We start from the raw sequence: 16,801 nt of genomic DNA, 5'->3' as shown, positions 1-16,801 counted from the left end.
CCATTTATCAATCGGTGATATCCATATCTTTTACGTTACATATAATAACTGCCGATGTCAAAAGAGAGCAATTATTTTACGTGTAACTTAATTCGTTCGTGATACAGTTTCTCTGGTTACCTTCCGAAAATGCTTTATTATGATTATAAGTTTACCGGCGACAATGGGGCGATAAAGTTCACGTGGCAGCGTAACTCCGCCGTGATGACAGATGAAAAATTCCATAACTAATAATACGCACGATCGCGTGATGGTGTTGGTTGTACGTGCAATCGCGAATGAAATATCGGGGGGCATTATGGGAGGCCGCGGCAGCTTGTTTACTCCAAGTGCGCGAGATGAATCTTCGGATGCGGAAGACGCAACGCGCGTGGAAGTATCACTTATTCACGCCTTTCTTGCAGGTCGCAGTGCCCGCGAGAATTTCCGTCTTCCTGCACGGCACATCTCGTGTCGCGACACGGATTAATTAAAATTACGAGAAGCAATTAGCGACCGTTACGTGTCGACGTATTATTCGGTGAAAGTGTTGAGAACCTCGACCTATCGTTGCGAGTCAGTTGGTTGGCTCCATTAATCTCGCGAGAGTTCTCTCTCTCTCTCTCTCTCTCTCTCTCTCCGTCCGTCGTTCGGGTTTATCTCGCGCAGATCTACGTTCCGATACGCGTAATAATGCGGATGCGAACTATGAGACTATCGACAGATATCGCAAACGCCTCCCTCGTGCGCCCCACTGCGCCACGGGGCGCAACATCGAAACGCCGTGTATAAATTATTAATGGTGAAAATATCGTGTCAAAGTCGGAGGTGCTCGGCGGGGCGATGAGTTGCATGTTGCACGCAGGAATAATATTTAATTAGGCGAGATCATCGTGTGCGCCGTGTAACTGTTATACAGGGTGTCCCGGGTTTTAACCGACAAACTGCGGGAGCATATTCTACTAGTGGAAATAAGAAAAAATTCGTATATCGAGTTTGCTTAGAAATGCTTTATTACAAAGTTGTAAACCAATATTGAAAAGAAATATGAGATAAGTAACAACGGAACGTAGTGTAGAATTTGCAAGGTCGAAGATGTTTATGTTACGTGTATTCACATGTACCAATTTTGATGGAAAATGTGCCACTGCAGTTTCGCCAAAACAGCTGGATGCAGTTAGACGGTTGTCCATCGCACTGTGCTAGACAAGTTAGAAACTGGTTAGACGAACATTATGCTCATAGGTGGATTGGTCGAGGAGGACCGGTTTTCTGGCCTCCAAGATCGCCCGATTTAACGCCTCTTGATTTTTATTTATGGGCAACTTTAAAAAATAAAATTTACAGTACAGAAGTAATCTCGCTTGAAGATTTAAAGCAACGAATTACTAATTCAGTTACTGAGATGCAACAAAATTTTCAGGAATGTCGTACCGTAACAAATTCTGTACTACGTCGATGTCTAGCTTGTATCGATGTGCAAGGACGACATTTTGAAATGCGTCACTAAATCATTGCGTAGATAATTTTTATTTTTGTGAAAAAATCCGTTGTTACTTATCTGATATTTCTTTTCAATATTGGTTTATAACTTTGTAATAAAGCATTTCTAAGCAAACTCGATATAAGAATTTTTTCTTATTTCCACTAGTAGAATATGCTCCCGCAGTTTGTCGGTTAAAACCCGGGACACCCTGTATTGTTGGGATTACTGTGAGCGAGGAAATTAGATATTGTCAAAGGACTAAAAGTGTTTGGAGAGGCCCGATCCTTCAAGTTACTTGAACATTTTCGCTTTCGCGTGAAATAAACGTATCTCGAAGGATCGCGCGTCTCAATTCGCAATGCCAGTCAGGCGCGCTTCTTTGTTTAAGCTCGCTGGAGACTGATTGCAAATTGCACCGTCGTTAACTTGTGAATCGTATATTATACTTAATATCGCATTACGATCATACATCGTATTACCGTTTGCGACTCGAGCAGCGGTCTCTCGTCGAATGCGCGCACTTAACAACAGGTTATGACTATCAGCGATATAATTTGACCGGTCCCTTTCACTCGGTCGTGCCGAATTAGTAAATCCGCAAGACAAACGCCGCGTGCTGTCGTACAGGTATGTTGCGTGCAACGCGTATCTGGTTTGCGACCGGCGCGTGACGGAATGCGATTAACGGAGGGAAGAGAAAAAGAGATCCGCCTTCGTGATTGATCGCGGCAAAGTTTTAATCGTTCCTCGAAGATTGGCGTCGATTTCGCACACCTCGGTCCCATCGTCGTGCGACAATTAGCGGATTCTTATGGGGTATCAAGACGTTCGCCTTTGCGCTTAATTTTACAATCAATTACCGTGCGCTCGGCCGTTGAGGAAATAGGTTCCGGTGTTTAACGACACGCACACACGTCGCGCAATAATCTCGCGGTAATTAGGATATTCGTGGGAACCGCTTCATTAAGAGCGCATTAAAAGACGGGAAAGGACGCGCCTTCGGAAATGCGCTGGTAGCGGAAACCGGTCCCGAACTCGCGCGCGAGCAGCGCGATATCGCGCAATTTCTTCGGATTAAGGGGAAGTAACGCGCTTGTATTCCTATTTATAGCCAGTTTCGAGCTGCATGCGCACCCCCATGCTCCCTTATGGCCATTCTCCCCTCCCTCCTCTCTTTCTCTCTCTCTCTCTCTCTCTTGTATCTCCACCAGATTAACGTCTCGTGCACGTGTGAATGCGCCTTCACGAGCATGAGCGTATCTTGCGTCCAACGGCGTAGGTAACGCGTCGACGTGCGTCCGTATCAGCTATCAATTTCGGATAATGGGCACGCGTGATTCGGAATAGCCGATACCGTAAAATGGCAATTCCAGCGTACATACCGTCCTCTCGTTTTTCCGATCGCAAGAACACGCGCGGCATACTTGCAATCGCTCGCGCGTGTGGCTGTTTAAGCGTCGTCGTTACGGACGTTTCGAGGTCTCGCGTGATTGAGGCGATTTCGAAAAGTGTACACACATAAATCAGGGACAGGCTGCAATTATTAGCTAATTTCGAACGGAAAAAGAAGAGGTGGCGGGGAGATCGTAACGTCGGCTGTGCGCGCTTGTGCTGCTGCTGATGATGATGGACGCGCCGCGCATACGATAAACAATTTTCCCACGTAAATTGCAGGGAACAGCGGACTCGCTTATTTCGCGCTTTGCGTTTCGATCTGAAAAGGAAGGAGGGTGGCCGCGAAGGACCTCGTGTCGGCCGATCGAGCGTACTACCTGCTGCATGCGCGCAGCAACGTCGCGGGCCAGTCATACGCTCATATGCACGATAACTAGAAGATTAATTTATTATCGCCTTCCTACGGGTTCACCCAGTTACCCGATGCGCCCGATAGGTCAGCGCGAGGGCTGCCCCGCTCGACTCGGCTCGGCTCGGCACGATGGGGGAAAGTATCGATTTTGCATCGCACGAGCAACGTGGTTGCACGCTCGAGAACGTCTCTATTTGCTCTCTCGGCGAACGCTGCGCGCGAGCGAGCGGACGTTATTGTACGTCACGTATATAATAGCCGATCAGATTAAATCTCCCTGCGCCACGGATAAGCGCGCCCGCGTTTTACACGCTACCGTACTCGCTCGTCTTCGTCTTCGTCGTGTTGTCGTTCCTGTCGTTTATCGGCGCGGAGATGCGCGGTGTACCGTGATCGCGTACAGCCGGGAGACGCGGTCTGCAGGTTTATGCACCGTGTCAGATTATCGCTCTACTTGGATTACAAGGATGTATGTTAATGTGTAAAATTCATATGTATTTCCTGTAGGTATCTAGGTATGTAGGTATTCGTAAAAAGTATTGCAACGCTACACACCCTCAGAAAGGATTTCTGATAACCAGACGAAAAATATTCTTGACTAATTTAATCGTATTACAAGTATAAAAAATATGAAAATAAAACAATTTTTTATTTAAATCAGTAATTTCTATTCTTCTCTCTCGAATTAAATAACATTGTCTTACTGTCTTCAGACAAGAGTAACATGTACAAATTTATGCTTATATATTCTTGTACGTAGAATAATTTGATATTAGCGCCACTTTATAGTAGGCTTTGTCCATGTCGACGCATCATTTTCTCACAGTCGCTCGTCGACTCGGCGCTTCTGCGTCCTTTATTCCGATAAAACGGCCAATATTTATGTGTTGCGATCGAAAATCGGGAAAGTGTTTCTGTTATTTACAATGAATAAGTGCAATACTCTACAAGAAATATTAAAAGATATGGAAATGTAAGTATATACAATATACTTACTTGAGAAATAAAATTCGAGATAAGACATTTCCATACCTTTTAATATTTCTTGTAGAGTATTGCACTTATTCATTGTAAATAACAGAAACACTTTCCCGATTTTCGATTGCAACACATACATATTGGCCGTTTTGTGCAGATTCTACAAATTCTCTTAGAAGAATAGAATAAGATGTCTTTTAGATCTCACAATATTCTTAAATGAAGAATATTTTGAACTTGCTACAAATTTGTATCTAAATCCTTCTGAGAAAATTAATGGGATAGCACGAAGATTATTTGAATCTAGATTTTCGAATTTTCTATTCAAGATTAAAATATGCTTCTTTTCAATAATAAATATGATTGTCGCTATAGCGATCTTATTTTATGATAGATTAAAGAGTAATAGCATTAAGTCCAGAAATCTTTTCTGTGGGTGCACGTACCTATACGCGTGTACAATGCAGAAATACGACGTGATCGATGCAGATCACAATGTAGGCCAATCCCCTCTCGCGGTAACCACGTCACGGATTTGTCAGCTGACTTAAGTTGCTTAATTATTGAAGCACTCTTGCGAGCGATTATCGATTATCACATTCGGCAGACGGACTTTCAAGCGATCATTGTCTGCAGTTCTTTTTATTCCTATCGTAAACTTTAATACCGTAAGCGGGCTGATGAGGTCTCCGCTCGTGTGTATGCTAATTTGAAATTGAAGTTACTGCGCGACGTGTGTTGCCTTGTATGCGCGGCTATTGTTGCACGGTGCATTCGGATCGAACCGCAATAATAACAACGACGATAATGAGGATCTGCATATGTGCCGGAATAACGGGGATCTTATGGGCTCGCGTTGCAGCACCACGAGCTCTGAATCCATTTGCAAGGGCCAACAACCCATCATTGTCTCTATACTTTGGCAGTAAAGACACTCGCGAAAATGATTTCGGTCTTGCCCTCCTTTCGGCCAGAAGATACAGTTCGCTACTTGTTAGAACGAGACTTGCTTCGTATCAATAATCGCGTACACATGTTGCCTCGTGAGATTGATAACGGATTATACTGTTTCCTTCCTTGCTCCGTTGTTCCAACGTGCGCATTTAAGTCTAGCGTCTACAAAGTTGAGCCTGCGTCAGTTCCCATAAGTATCACCGGCCGTAATCTAAGGTTACCCAACTAGGCATGTGATATGAAAACCTGACACCCGGTATGCGCGCTCCTAAAGCTCTTATCTTCTTATCACCCGACACTATTATGTACGTCGCCTATCCCTCGCGGCTGTTCACTCTCCTTTGATTTTATAACGTTACGTCGCTGTCGCGCGAATTTAATGGCCGAGGAAAGTCCGCGACGATAATGATCGTATCGTGTAACGCGCGTTACGCGTCAACTAAATCGTAATTTTCTCGAGGGCGTCCCTTCAAACTTATCGTCGATAACCGGTGGTATAACCGAAGTTTTACGTGCAATCGCGCGCTTCCATTCAACGCGTTAATTTCGCGAGAGAGCCGTCAGATTCCCGAACGAGACTGCCGTAAAGCTGATCTTTAACGATCGTGCGAACGCGGATCCAAATTGCTACGTGGCGAAAGAAGTAATAACGCGGAGCCAAAAAGCGCAATAGGATGTCGAACGTATTTTTCGCACGCTTCTTCTCGTCGTTGTCTTGGGATCGCTTAACGTCATGTACATAGATTTGCGTGATGTTACGTTAACAAATCTTGCGAAAGCAACGCGAAACGGCGGCGATCAGTTTATTTCCTCGTCGAACGATAAGAAGGTTAATACGCGCCGCGGTCAAATTACAGTGTGCTAATTCGTGGCTGCGAACGAGCGATAGCACGGTGCAGTCTGAACTTGAGAATTTTCAGAGGAGAAAAATAGACGACGGTAATGCCGGTTGCTGGAGCCGACGATACAAACTACGATTTTCTGCACGATTCCCGAATGGTTCCCGGAAAAAAAGTCGGCCGGTTTGATCTCGTTCGGCACGCACGCTGTGCTCCGTCAGGAAAGAGCCGTCAGACAAAAGATTCTTTTCGGGCACGATTCTTCTGTTACTCCGAGACGTTGGTAAAGAGTGATAATTAATAAATTATATATCAGCAAACGGGGATTGCTGTTCGCAACGAAAGTATCAGGATATCGATATTCCATGAGAGTTTAGGTATTCGCGTCGTTTACGAGACGAGAATCGCGATATGGGCGCCTCATATTCGCTCGAGACACGTTGGGACCAGGAATCTGGATCCCATTCGATCCTTTCTACGCCTCCCATCCCGCGCCGCCACCCCGTGCAGTATAGTTTTTCTCTACCGGCCCCCCTGGCGAACAGAGCGCGCTCGTTTCTTGAATTGCACTTTATTTATGCGATCTTCAATGACCTCGAGGTGGAGATAACCTCGCGGGAAGACACGCTGCGAGACTATTTCCCCGCGAAAATATCCCTACGGTAACAACTCGGGGTGGTGCAGAGTCTCGGGCCGTAGGGAATCGTCGTTTCTCTCTTCCTCTCTCTGTCCTTTTTCTCTTGCGCTGCACCATGCGGAGGTCAGCGTCGTCCTTTCCACGATTTTATTGACGAAGGCGAGGCGCGGAGTAGCGCGCTTTCCTTGCGCGAAGAATTCCAGTTTTACCGCGTCCATGTCTTCACGATCGAAAATTTACGATATTTTCCGATATTCCGATCTCGTTTTCTTCCTTCCTCTCTCATGCGTTCTTTCTGTCTTTCTTTCCTTCCTTCCTCTCCCAATTGGCGATCGTGTCCGCGCATGCGGTCCCTATGCCGGAAGCATATCGTCCGATAGATCTAACGGTGAATTAGCACGGCTGAAAGAAATTTTTCTCTCTGGTTGCAGATGCTGCGGTCGGCGGATCACCTTCTTCTGCATTCGAGCGGCGAGATCGCGCTCCGATTATGGTGAGTAAATCCCCTCTCCTTAATGCACCAGGCTGCGAGATAAATTATTTATGACGCGCACGCTGCGCGCCGTCGGTGGTATCGATTTATCGGGGGATCGGGGTAGGATCGCGATCGTTTTTCTACGAATTCGCGCCGACGACGAAAACGTAACGGTGCATCCCGTTTTTATCCGCAGTCCGCGTTTCCTTCGTGCACGCACGTATTTGTCGATCAGTCTGGTCTGCGTTACGACCCTGACCCTCTCTTTTTTGCCGGATATATCGCTGCTTCTTCGCGAGTGAGATGCGGTGAAAAGCGCATGAAATTTACACGATATATCGAGCGCGAGGTAGCCGAGAAAGGCTCGTTGCCACTTGGCGGCCGATATGGAAATCGCGTTCTATACATTATGGAGTATCGCCACCCACCTGAAACCGGCCTGCCTCGTACGCGCGCGCCCGATCTCGCCCTTTGTGTAAACGGATAGTAACGCAATCGTTTCTCTTTTTCCGTCGGAAACTGGGACAGCCCACTAGCGAGCCAACTGTCATTGCCGCAGATTGTGCGACTGCTCGTTAATGTGCGTCCGCGTTACGCAAATCCTTTGTAAGAGGCGAAAAATAACTAGGAGACTGCCTTAGATTTGAACTCGAACTCTCCGGGATCCCTGGTTCACACGCCTAGGTCTTAGGCTGTACGGCCAATACTCCTACTGTTGCGATCAACTTGTTTTCATTCCGATCCTCTATACGACCTGTCAGTCTCGACTATCTTTCCAGATCTTACAGCTCGGCCAGCCTGACATTACATTCGTCCCCGAATGTCTCCAAATCGTCGGTTCACTCGACTTGAGTCCCTCCCAACCTCCATTTTTGGTTCACTCTTCCGAGTCCCTCCAACCTCCATGTTGATTCACTCCTCTGAGTCCTTCCCAATCTCCATGTTGGTTCACTCCTCTGAGTCCTTCTCAATCTCCATGTTGGTTCACTCCTCTGAGTCCGTCCCGACCTCCATTTTTGGTTCACTCTTCTGAGTCCCTCCCAACCTCCATGTTGGTTCACTCCTCTGAGTCCTTCCCAATCTCCATGTTGGTTCACTCCTCTGAGTCCTTCCCAATCTCCATGTTGGTTCACTCCTCTGAGTCGGTCCCGACCTCCATGTTCAGGCTTCACTACCGGCCAGCTGCTTCTCAACTCCCTCCTCTCCGAGGGGTAACGGATTATATCCCACTTCTGATATTGAAAGGGCCGAAAAATAACTAGGAGGCTGCCTTAGATTTGAACTCGAACTCTCCGGGATCCCTGGTTCACACGCCTAGGCCTTAGGCTGTACGGCCAATACTCCTACTGTTGTGATCAACTTGTTTTCATTCCGATCCTCTATACGACCTGTCAGTCTCGACTATCTTTCCAGATCTTACAGCTCGGCCAGCCTGACATTACATTCGTCCCCGAATGTCTCCAAATCGTCGGTTCACTCCACTTGAGTCCCTCCCAACCTCCATTTTTGGTTCACTCTTCTGAGTCCCTCCCAACATCCATTTTTGGTTCACTCTTCCGAGTCCCTCCAACCTCCATGTTGATTCACTCCTCTGAGTCCTTCCCAATCTCCATGTTGGTTCACTCCTCTGAGTCCGTCCCGACCTCCATGTTCAGGCTTCACTACCGGCCAGCTGCTTCTCAACTCCCTCCTCTCCGAGGAGTAGCGGATGAATCTCAACTGTCTTCGAGGGGTAGCGGATTTTATCCCACTTCTGAATTGTAAGAGGCGAAAAATAACTAGGAGACTGCCTTAGATTTGAACTCGAACTCTCCGGGATCCCTGGTTCACACGCCTAGGTCTTAGGCTGTACGGCCAATACTCCTACTGTTGTGATTAACTTGTTTTCATTCCGATCCTCTATACGACCTGTCAGTCCCGACTATCTTTCCAGATCTTACAGCTCGGCCAGCCTGACATTACATTCGTCCCCGAATGTCTCCAAATCGTCGGTTCACTCCATTTGAGTCCCCCCTCCCAACCTCCATTTTTGGTTCACTCTTCTGAGTCCCTCCCAACCTCCATTTTTGGTTCACTCTTCCGAGTCCCTCCCAACCTCCATGTTGGTTCACTCCTCTGAGTCCTTCCCAATCTCCATGTTGGTTCACTCCTCTGAGTCCTTCCCAATCTCCATGTTGGTTCACTCCTCTGAGTCCGTCCCGACCTCCATGTTCAGGCTTCACTACCGGCCAGCTGCTTCTCAACTCCCTCCTCTCCGAGGAGTAGCGGATGAATCTCAACTGTCTTCGAGGGGTAGCGGATTTTATCCCACTTCTGAATTGTAAGAGGCGAAAAATAACTAGGAGACTGCCTTAGATTTGAACTCGAACTCTCCGGGATCCCTGGTTCACACGCCTAGGTCTTAGGCTGTACGGCCAATACTCCTACTGTTGTGATCAACTTGTTTTCATTCTGATCCTCTATACGACCTGTCAGTCTCGACTATCTTTCCAAATCTTACACCTTCTTCACCCATTGAATCTGTTAAATATTAATTATGGGCCCGGTGCTGAATGATCGCGCTGCTTCCTTCGTTTTCTGCTCGATATCGAGCGCGATACGTTACACGTGACTAGAGAGACGCGCTCTGTGAATTAAATATAGTAAATTAGTATAGTTAGTTCACTGGCGGTTCGGATTACAATCGACCGAAATTTCGTCGAAACATAGCGGAACGGCGAAATGAAACGATTTATCGGACATAACGTGTCGCTGTAAATGTAAATGCACCGGGAAATGATCATTCGGTTGTTCGATTCGCCCTGCAGGTTGACTGATCTCGATTTACCGTTACCGCTCGGCGAAGCGACGAGGAAGAGAAGACTCAGGCCGTCGCTCTAATCTTCCGGTCCGCTCTCGCCTAATTAGCCCTTTCGCCGCGAAGGGCGTGCACCACGGGTAACTTCTTTACGAGAATAACGACGTAAATGACTAACTGCCTTTCGTACTTCCCTCGCGTTTCCTCGTTCGTTTGTTTCTTATTTCAGACGATGTTATGCAAAAACGAGCTAACCTGCCGAGAGCTGTAGTTTTGAATAAATTAAGTTTAAAGTGCAGGTCTTTATACATTGCCGGCCCAACGAGGTGCACGACACGTTTCCTTCTTATTTCGCGAGAGCCAACTCACTTTTGCATCACATTGTCCATTTAAAAGACGACCGTCAAGCGGATATATCGCGCGGGCTTTCGTAGGAACATAACCGCGGCTTTATCGCGCGATTATGCTCCCTGCTGACACGAGAAATGTTTTAATGGGGAGTAAACGCTTCGAAGCGGATGGGACGTGCGCATTTAATTCCCCGACTTTTTCGCGGCGTGCACGTTACCATCCTGGCGAGCACGAAGGCCGCTCGATCGCTCCACCGATCGGACCTCGCTCACATCGTACATTGGTCACATGCAAATAAGTATTAAACTATATACGCGTACGGAAAGATAAATATATCGTTATGTAAATGAGAACATTCGTAGAAAAGATAGCCCGCGATTCTCCGAAATGTGTTGTACTTCCGCGTGCGCATCCGATATATCGATTATTCTAGCCCAATCCCTAATCTAGCCTAATCTCTTATCAAGAAGCGATTAAATTTCCGCTTTCTGCGTCACGATCATATTCCTTTTTTTTCTCTACGATTCCTACATGCGAGAGAGTGATAAATCTTTAAATAGAGTCGGCGAGCGTGTAATCATGAAAAGCGACCGCGTTTCGCGCGTTTCTAAATGAAATATTAAGCATTATGCGGCACTCACGTGAGTGGAGAGCACGCGAACGTAACTCGTACAACTCGCCTCCTTGCCTGCCTGCCTGCATGCTGTACCAGCTTCGACCAAACGGGGCCCGAAGAACAGTACCGCGACGTTGAGTAAAGGTACGTTCACCTCCTTCCGTTCGCGTTCGAGGCACGTGTTTCAGATCACGCGCCGCTTCTATTAAAGCCGGTCAATCATTACCCGCGTGTTGATTGCAGTGATTGCTTTTCGGTCAACAGACTCGTCCAGAGCTCGTCGCGCGCGCGCAGCCTTATGAAAATTATAGTTTGCAACGACGTCCATTAATTTGAAGGGTCAAGGGATTTAACCTTCGGCTCGGCGCGTCGCTCTTTCAGGTGCAACAGCGATTTCTCAGCTGTTTATTTATGCAAAGTTACAAGATTAAAATGAACATGTCGGGAGATGCGCTTGAGAAGTTGTAATAAGAGCTTTCTGTTTCTATTTTCATGTCGGCGATTAAAATCAAATGGCGAGTAATGAAATTGACGGTCGCGTCTGGGAATTTCACGGCACGACCGCGGCATCGATAACGATCGAACATCGGTGCGGGATTCTAATCGGCGTCGGATGGTGCGTCTAACGCATACAACAGGATGCACCTAAGATCGCGCGTATGGATAAACGCACACGCGTGTTTTGCACGCGTCCGCTCGCGCATAATAACGCGCGTACGCGTGCATTCCCCCGCGTGAGTCAGACAAATGGAATTTCGCGACATGTGATACCGAGCCGAACTGTGGCGGTTTATTAACACCCGGGACCAGCTAACTCTCCTTGCGAGTGGCTTGCCGCCACCGCCGAGCATTAGAAAGAAGTCGATCTCGGCGTTTCGAATGCACGCATCGATGCGTGGAGAGGTGCATGCGAGCTCGGAGCGACGATTCATTTTCCGCGATGCCGGCGGTTTCACAGCCGCCAGTATGTCCTACATGAATATCGGACCGGAAAGAAATCCGAGATGCAGGCATGAAGAGGGACGTTCGAGCTCGTGTTCGTATGTGGAGAATGATTTAATACACCCTCAGAAAGGATTTCTGATAACAAGACGAAAAATATTCTTGACTGATTTAATCGTATTACAAGTATAAAAAATATGAAAATAAAACAATTTTTAATTTAAATCAGTAATTTCTGTTCTTCTCTCTCGAATTAAATAACATTGTCTTACTGTCTTCAGACAAGAGTAACATGTACAAATTTATGCTTATATATTCTTGTATGTAGAATAATTTGATATTAGCGCCACTTTATAGTAGGCTTTGTCCATGTCGACGCGTCATTTTCTCACAGTTGCTCGTCGACTCGGCGCTTCCGCGTCCTTTATTCCGATAAAACGGCCAATATTTATGTGTTGCAATCGAAAATCGGGAAAGTGTTTCTGTTATTTACAATGAATAAGTGCAATACTCTACAAGAAATATTAAAAGATATGGAAATGTAAGTAAGTATATACAATATACTTACTTGAGAAATAAGATTCGAGATAAGACATTTCCATACCTTTTAATATTTCTTGTAGAGTATTGCACTTATTCATTGTAAATAACAGAAACACTTTCCCGATTTTCGATTGCAACACATAAATATTGACCGTTTTGTGCAGATTCTACAAATTCTCTTAGAAGAATAGAATAAGATGTCTTTTAGATCTCACAATATTCTTAAATGAAGAATATTTTGAACTTGCTAGAAATTTGTATCTAAATCCTTCTGAGAAAATTAATGGGATAGCACGAAGATTATTTGAATCTAGATTTTCGAATTTTCTATTCAAGATTAAAATATGCTTCTTTTCAATAATAAATATGATTGTCGCTATAGCGATCTTATTTTATGATAGATTAAAGAGTAATAGCATTAAGTCCAGAAATCTTTTCTGTGGGTGTAGGCTTGTCATAACGGTAGATCTAATATTTGTTTCCAAATTCATGAGATTAATGCACTTGACGTTTCATGTCGTGACAAGTATGACGATTAAATGTAAGAATTTGCGAGTTATTCGCGTGAATCCGGTTGAAAGCATCACCTTGAAATTTTGCGAGAAGCTCGGGTACAATAGCGCTCGAAGGAGAGAATCCAAGGTACAAAAAAGTGATCTTATAAGATCTCCCGTGGCCGTGACAGCGACGTGCTTCGTGCACGACTTCAATCTGCTGCTGTTGGCTGCCAGGAGAACATTCTGTCGTGACCTGTCAGGTTTGCATGCCAATGTTCTCGCTCCTGGCATGTGGTGTAACGTTGCAACGGGTACACGCGGATCTGGATAGAGCCTCATTTTAGATGTGCCTCATTATCATCATTAAAAGGGAATGTTGCATGAAATTTCAGATGCTATATTTAACATTGAATATCAACGTCGATACGATACGTTATTAGCATCAAAAGATTTTTTTGTAACAAATTCAATTTTCTTTTATGTGACTACAATCGTGTTATTTAATTCCTGCATGATTACATGCACGTGCACTTTCTGCAAAATTTCTGCCATGGTGGAATTACACAAAATTCGCATTAATTCCCATGTTAAAACTTTTGTTTTATTGTGCACTGAATGTTTCAAAAATTGGAATTATGGTACGCGTTTCGCGTTCACGGGGATGAGAGATAGAGAGAGAAAGACAAAACGAGAGCAGAGGAGCGAGGGATAAAATAAAAGAGAGAAAAGAGGTGCGGACGGGAGAAAAAGCGGGAGGACGATGCGGGGGGCATGTTCGCCGCCGGCGTCGTAGCGTGTATCGCATTTAATTAGTCACCATATGCGGCAATTAATTAAGAATTTCTCGCGTTATTGATGGTTTCACCTGGGGTGTCCATTAGTCGCTCGAACGACGCGCTGGACCGTTTTCGAACCGAGAGCTATATTCCGTTTGTGCAGCTAGCCGCATCCTGCGCATGCTTTTCCACTAATCTATCCGCAGAATGATATACGACTCGGCCATAACGTCGGCAATTAACGTTTTCGTCCTATTCGCTTTTATTCTCCAATAACGATTTTTTTCGCGTAAAGCTTTCGAGCAGCAGAATAAAAGAATCAAAAGTACGCGCGCTTTCTTTCAGCTGCGAGTTGCGCCGATTATCACATTCGTTGCATTACGCGTTATGTATAATTGTTGCATTAATCATGCTCATTAGAGAATCATTTTACTTTCATTAATTAAAAAAAGTGAAACAATATGCCGACACGAAAGAGTTTTCGAAAATTTATTTCATTTTACAAGAACAACATACAGAGAGAGAAATGTGTTATAATTATTTATGCAGTTCTCTAACAACAAAGCCCGTGAAGAATTTTAATTATCCGCTAAACCATGGGGAAATACTTTCGGTCTGTCGGTTCTTGCACTTTTCCTCCAAGCGACGTGCTCGTGACAGTAATTTCCCACATTGTTACGAAAAACTGCAACGTATTCGTACACTGAACATCTCGTAATAGTTACGTCGAGGATGTTACAGTAATCATTACGTTGAATGCTTTGCTGTAATATATGATTTTTACCTTGCACAGGAAAAATGAGGGAATGAGACGTCTGTAATCTAAATACATATAAAAAGATAAATCGCGATCACCCTATACATCGTATGCGACATTAATGTTAACCGGCTTCCGCTCGCTTAAATGCGGAAGACTTTCATCTGCGTGTTTGTTTCTCAGCGCACATTCTTCAACATTCTTATTGCGTAATCCCGGATAATCTATTACCGTCGAGAAAGCGGGACGCGCCGCGTCACTTTTCACATTGTAATTTCGATACCGGCGCGTTGACTTGCTCCTTCTCGCGTGAATGTTTGTACTTTCAACGTGTCTGCGCGCTGATGGAAATGTTGCCTCGGAAATGCGTCTCCCTGAAACCGGCGCGCGAGGATGCCGCTTTTGTTTGTATGCATTCCGCGCGTTGCAATACGTGACATAATCGGCACGACACGCGTGTACAACGGCTGCCATTATTCGCGAACAATGGGACAGGCCGCGCGGAGGATGTTTGACTGGAAAATCGCGCGTCCAACGGTCGGACATGGACCTGATACTTGACAGTTCATTAAATCCGATTCGAGAAACCTCCCGTTGCTCTGTGTCTTTGAGTCCTCCACGGTGGCTAATGGCGAATTCTCTCGCAAAAATGTGGCGAACGCTCTCCTATTCCGCACGCTCTTATTGCTGACAAATATTTAAAACCCAGCGTGGGTTTCGAATCCGACCTGACGTTTAATTTAAAGATATTCGATAGCTAAACTTTTCATACAAAAAGATGGAAGATTATGAAAGCTTTATCATCCGGTCGTCTTCCCGCGTTCTCTCGTGATCGACATGATTTTACTGACCCAGATATACTCGTACGCAAGCTTCTTTGCTCGAGCTTTGCTTAAGCTCAGCAGAAAATCGATAAACTTTTACAGCGAGCGATTTGGCGCAATGACAGCGTGATCCCCTTCGGAGATTTCGGTCGTTGCTCTTTGGAGACGGTGAACTAGGCCAGATATTGGAAGCCGACTCCGCGACTTGCTCTCTCGCCGTTGCAATATACGCCCGCGTACTCATAACCCGTCGTTTTACTTTCGCTAAACGCGCAAGAGGTAAATAGATATGCACGGGTGGTGGGACAGAGCGGTCTTTACACCTTCATGAACCGATCCCCTTGATTGCACCGATCGGCTTCTTTCGTGCGTCGCTGTCGGATCAACCTGAGGCGACCGTCGAGCATAGTCGTTTGAAATAGATGACTGCACTCGCGACCAGAGAGGCCGAGAGAGGCAGGGGCAGAGGAAGGAGAGGCCGAACCTGAAGCGGAGACGCGATCGCAGGGGCGAGGTGCAGGAGGCCTAGAGTAAGAGAAAGAAGGATATATATGTATATACGCGAAGCTGCGGCGTGACACGTCCTGATCGGTAGAAAGAATCTTGTCCTGCAACCCGGAAACGCCATGACTAACTACTCGGTATCACGAAGGTGGAAGGAAAAGCCTGGGGACGCGCTCGTTCACGGGGTGGTGGATATCTTCTCCCGGGGTCCAGGGGGGTCATCAACCATCGGCCGTCACGGCGGGCCGGGAGATCGCGCATTATTATGACCACATCTAATTGAAACTCTACGGTTCTCTCGGACGCTTGCGAACTCGAGCTGGCGGCTCGCTCAGCCGCGCATGTATCAAGGCGGGCAGAATAAACTCGTTAATAAATCTCGGAGCATCGAGGTGTTCTTAATGAGAACGCAGTTCGGACGTGCTCCGGGTCGGAGCCCCAGGTGGACCGGGCTGTCGTTCTCTCTCAATATCTTTGCTCTCTCGACCTATCATGCTTCGCCCTATCGAATGGCCTTGCCGTTACCTTCTTTGTCCGATGAGCCGAGCTCAACGGTCCGGATGCGATAAAACGACATAAGAATGACATAGCCATGGCAGACTCGTTAATTGTTATATTACACTGAAAAAAAATCTGGTTGCATTAATTAGAAATCTGGTAGGTTCAACCAGTTTGTCTGTTGGAAAATGGACGAATCAGAATTCCTTTAGGAATTACCAGATGAGCATGATTAATTCCTTCCTGTTAAATTTACCAGATTTTCTTGATAATAATACTAAATGTATTTAGTTAAATTAACATGACTGTTTAGTGAAAAGACACGTTTTTCTGTTTCATTACCGTGAGTTTTCTTGGATTGCTGTAAATGGAATATCATGTTGATATTTATACAGGATGTCCCGTAATAATCGCCTAACCTCTCGCATGCCAATAGAGCAGATCGAGATGAACAGAAAAGTCCCATATCATTTTGCGATATTCGCAATAATAATCGAAATATTGCATATTAAAGTCAAGCGAATCCAGAGCGCGCGGAGGC

The 16,801-nt window shown here is 45.8% G+C and overlaps 1 protein-coding gene across 9 annotated transcripts in view; it reads left to right on the top strand.

Moving 5' to 3' along the window:
• The window catches only part of LOC105285057 (SH3 and multiple ankyrin repeat domains protein 3), a 121,846-nt gene that overhangs the window by 46,161 nt on the left and 58,884 nt on the right, over positions 1–16,801 (top strand). For all 9 annotated transcript variants that reach the window (XM_011349001.2, XM_011348996.2, XM_011348993.2 and 6 more), the window contains exon 2: positions 7,112–7,173. The gene's annotated coding sequence lies outside the window, so the exon portion shown is untranslated. The remainder of the gene's footprint in view (positions 1–7,111; positions 7,174–16,801) is intronic.

Source organism: Ooceraea biroi, chromosome 12 (genome assembly GCF_003672135.1).
Source record: "Ooceraea biroi isolate clonal line C1 chromosome 12, Obir_v5.4, whole genome shotgun sequence".
Classification (NCBI taxonomy): domain Eukaryota; kingdom Metazoa; phylum Arthropoda; class Insecta; order Hymenoptera; family Formicidae; genus Ooceraea; species Ooceraea biroi.
The sequence above is the reverse complement of the archived record's forward strand: the minus strand, read 5'-3'. Positions and strand labels throughout refer to the sequence as shown.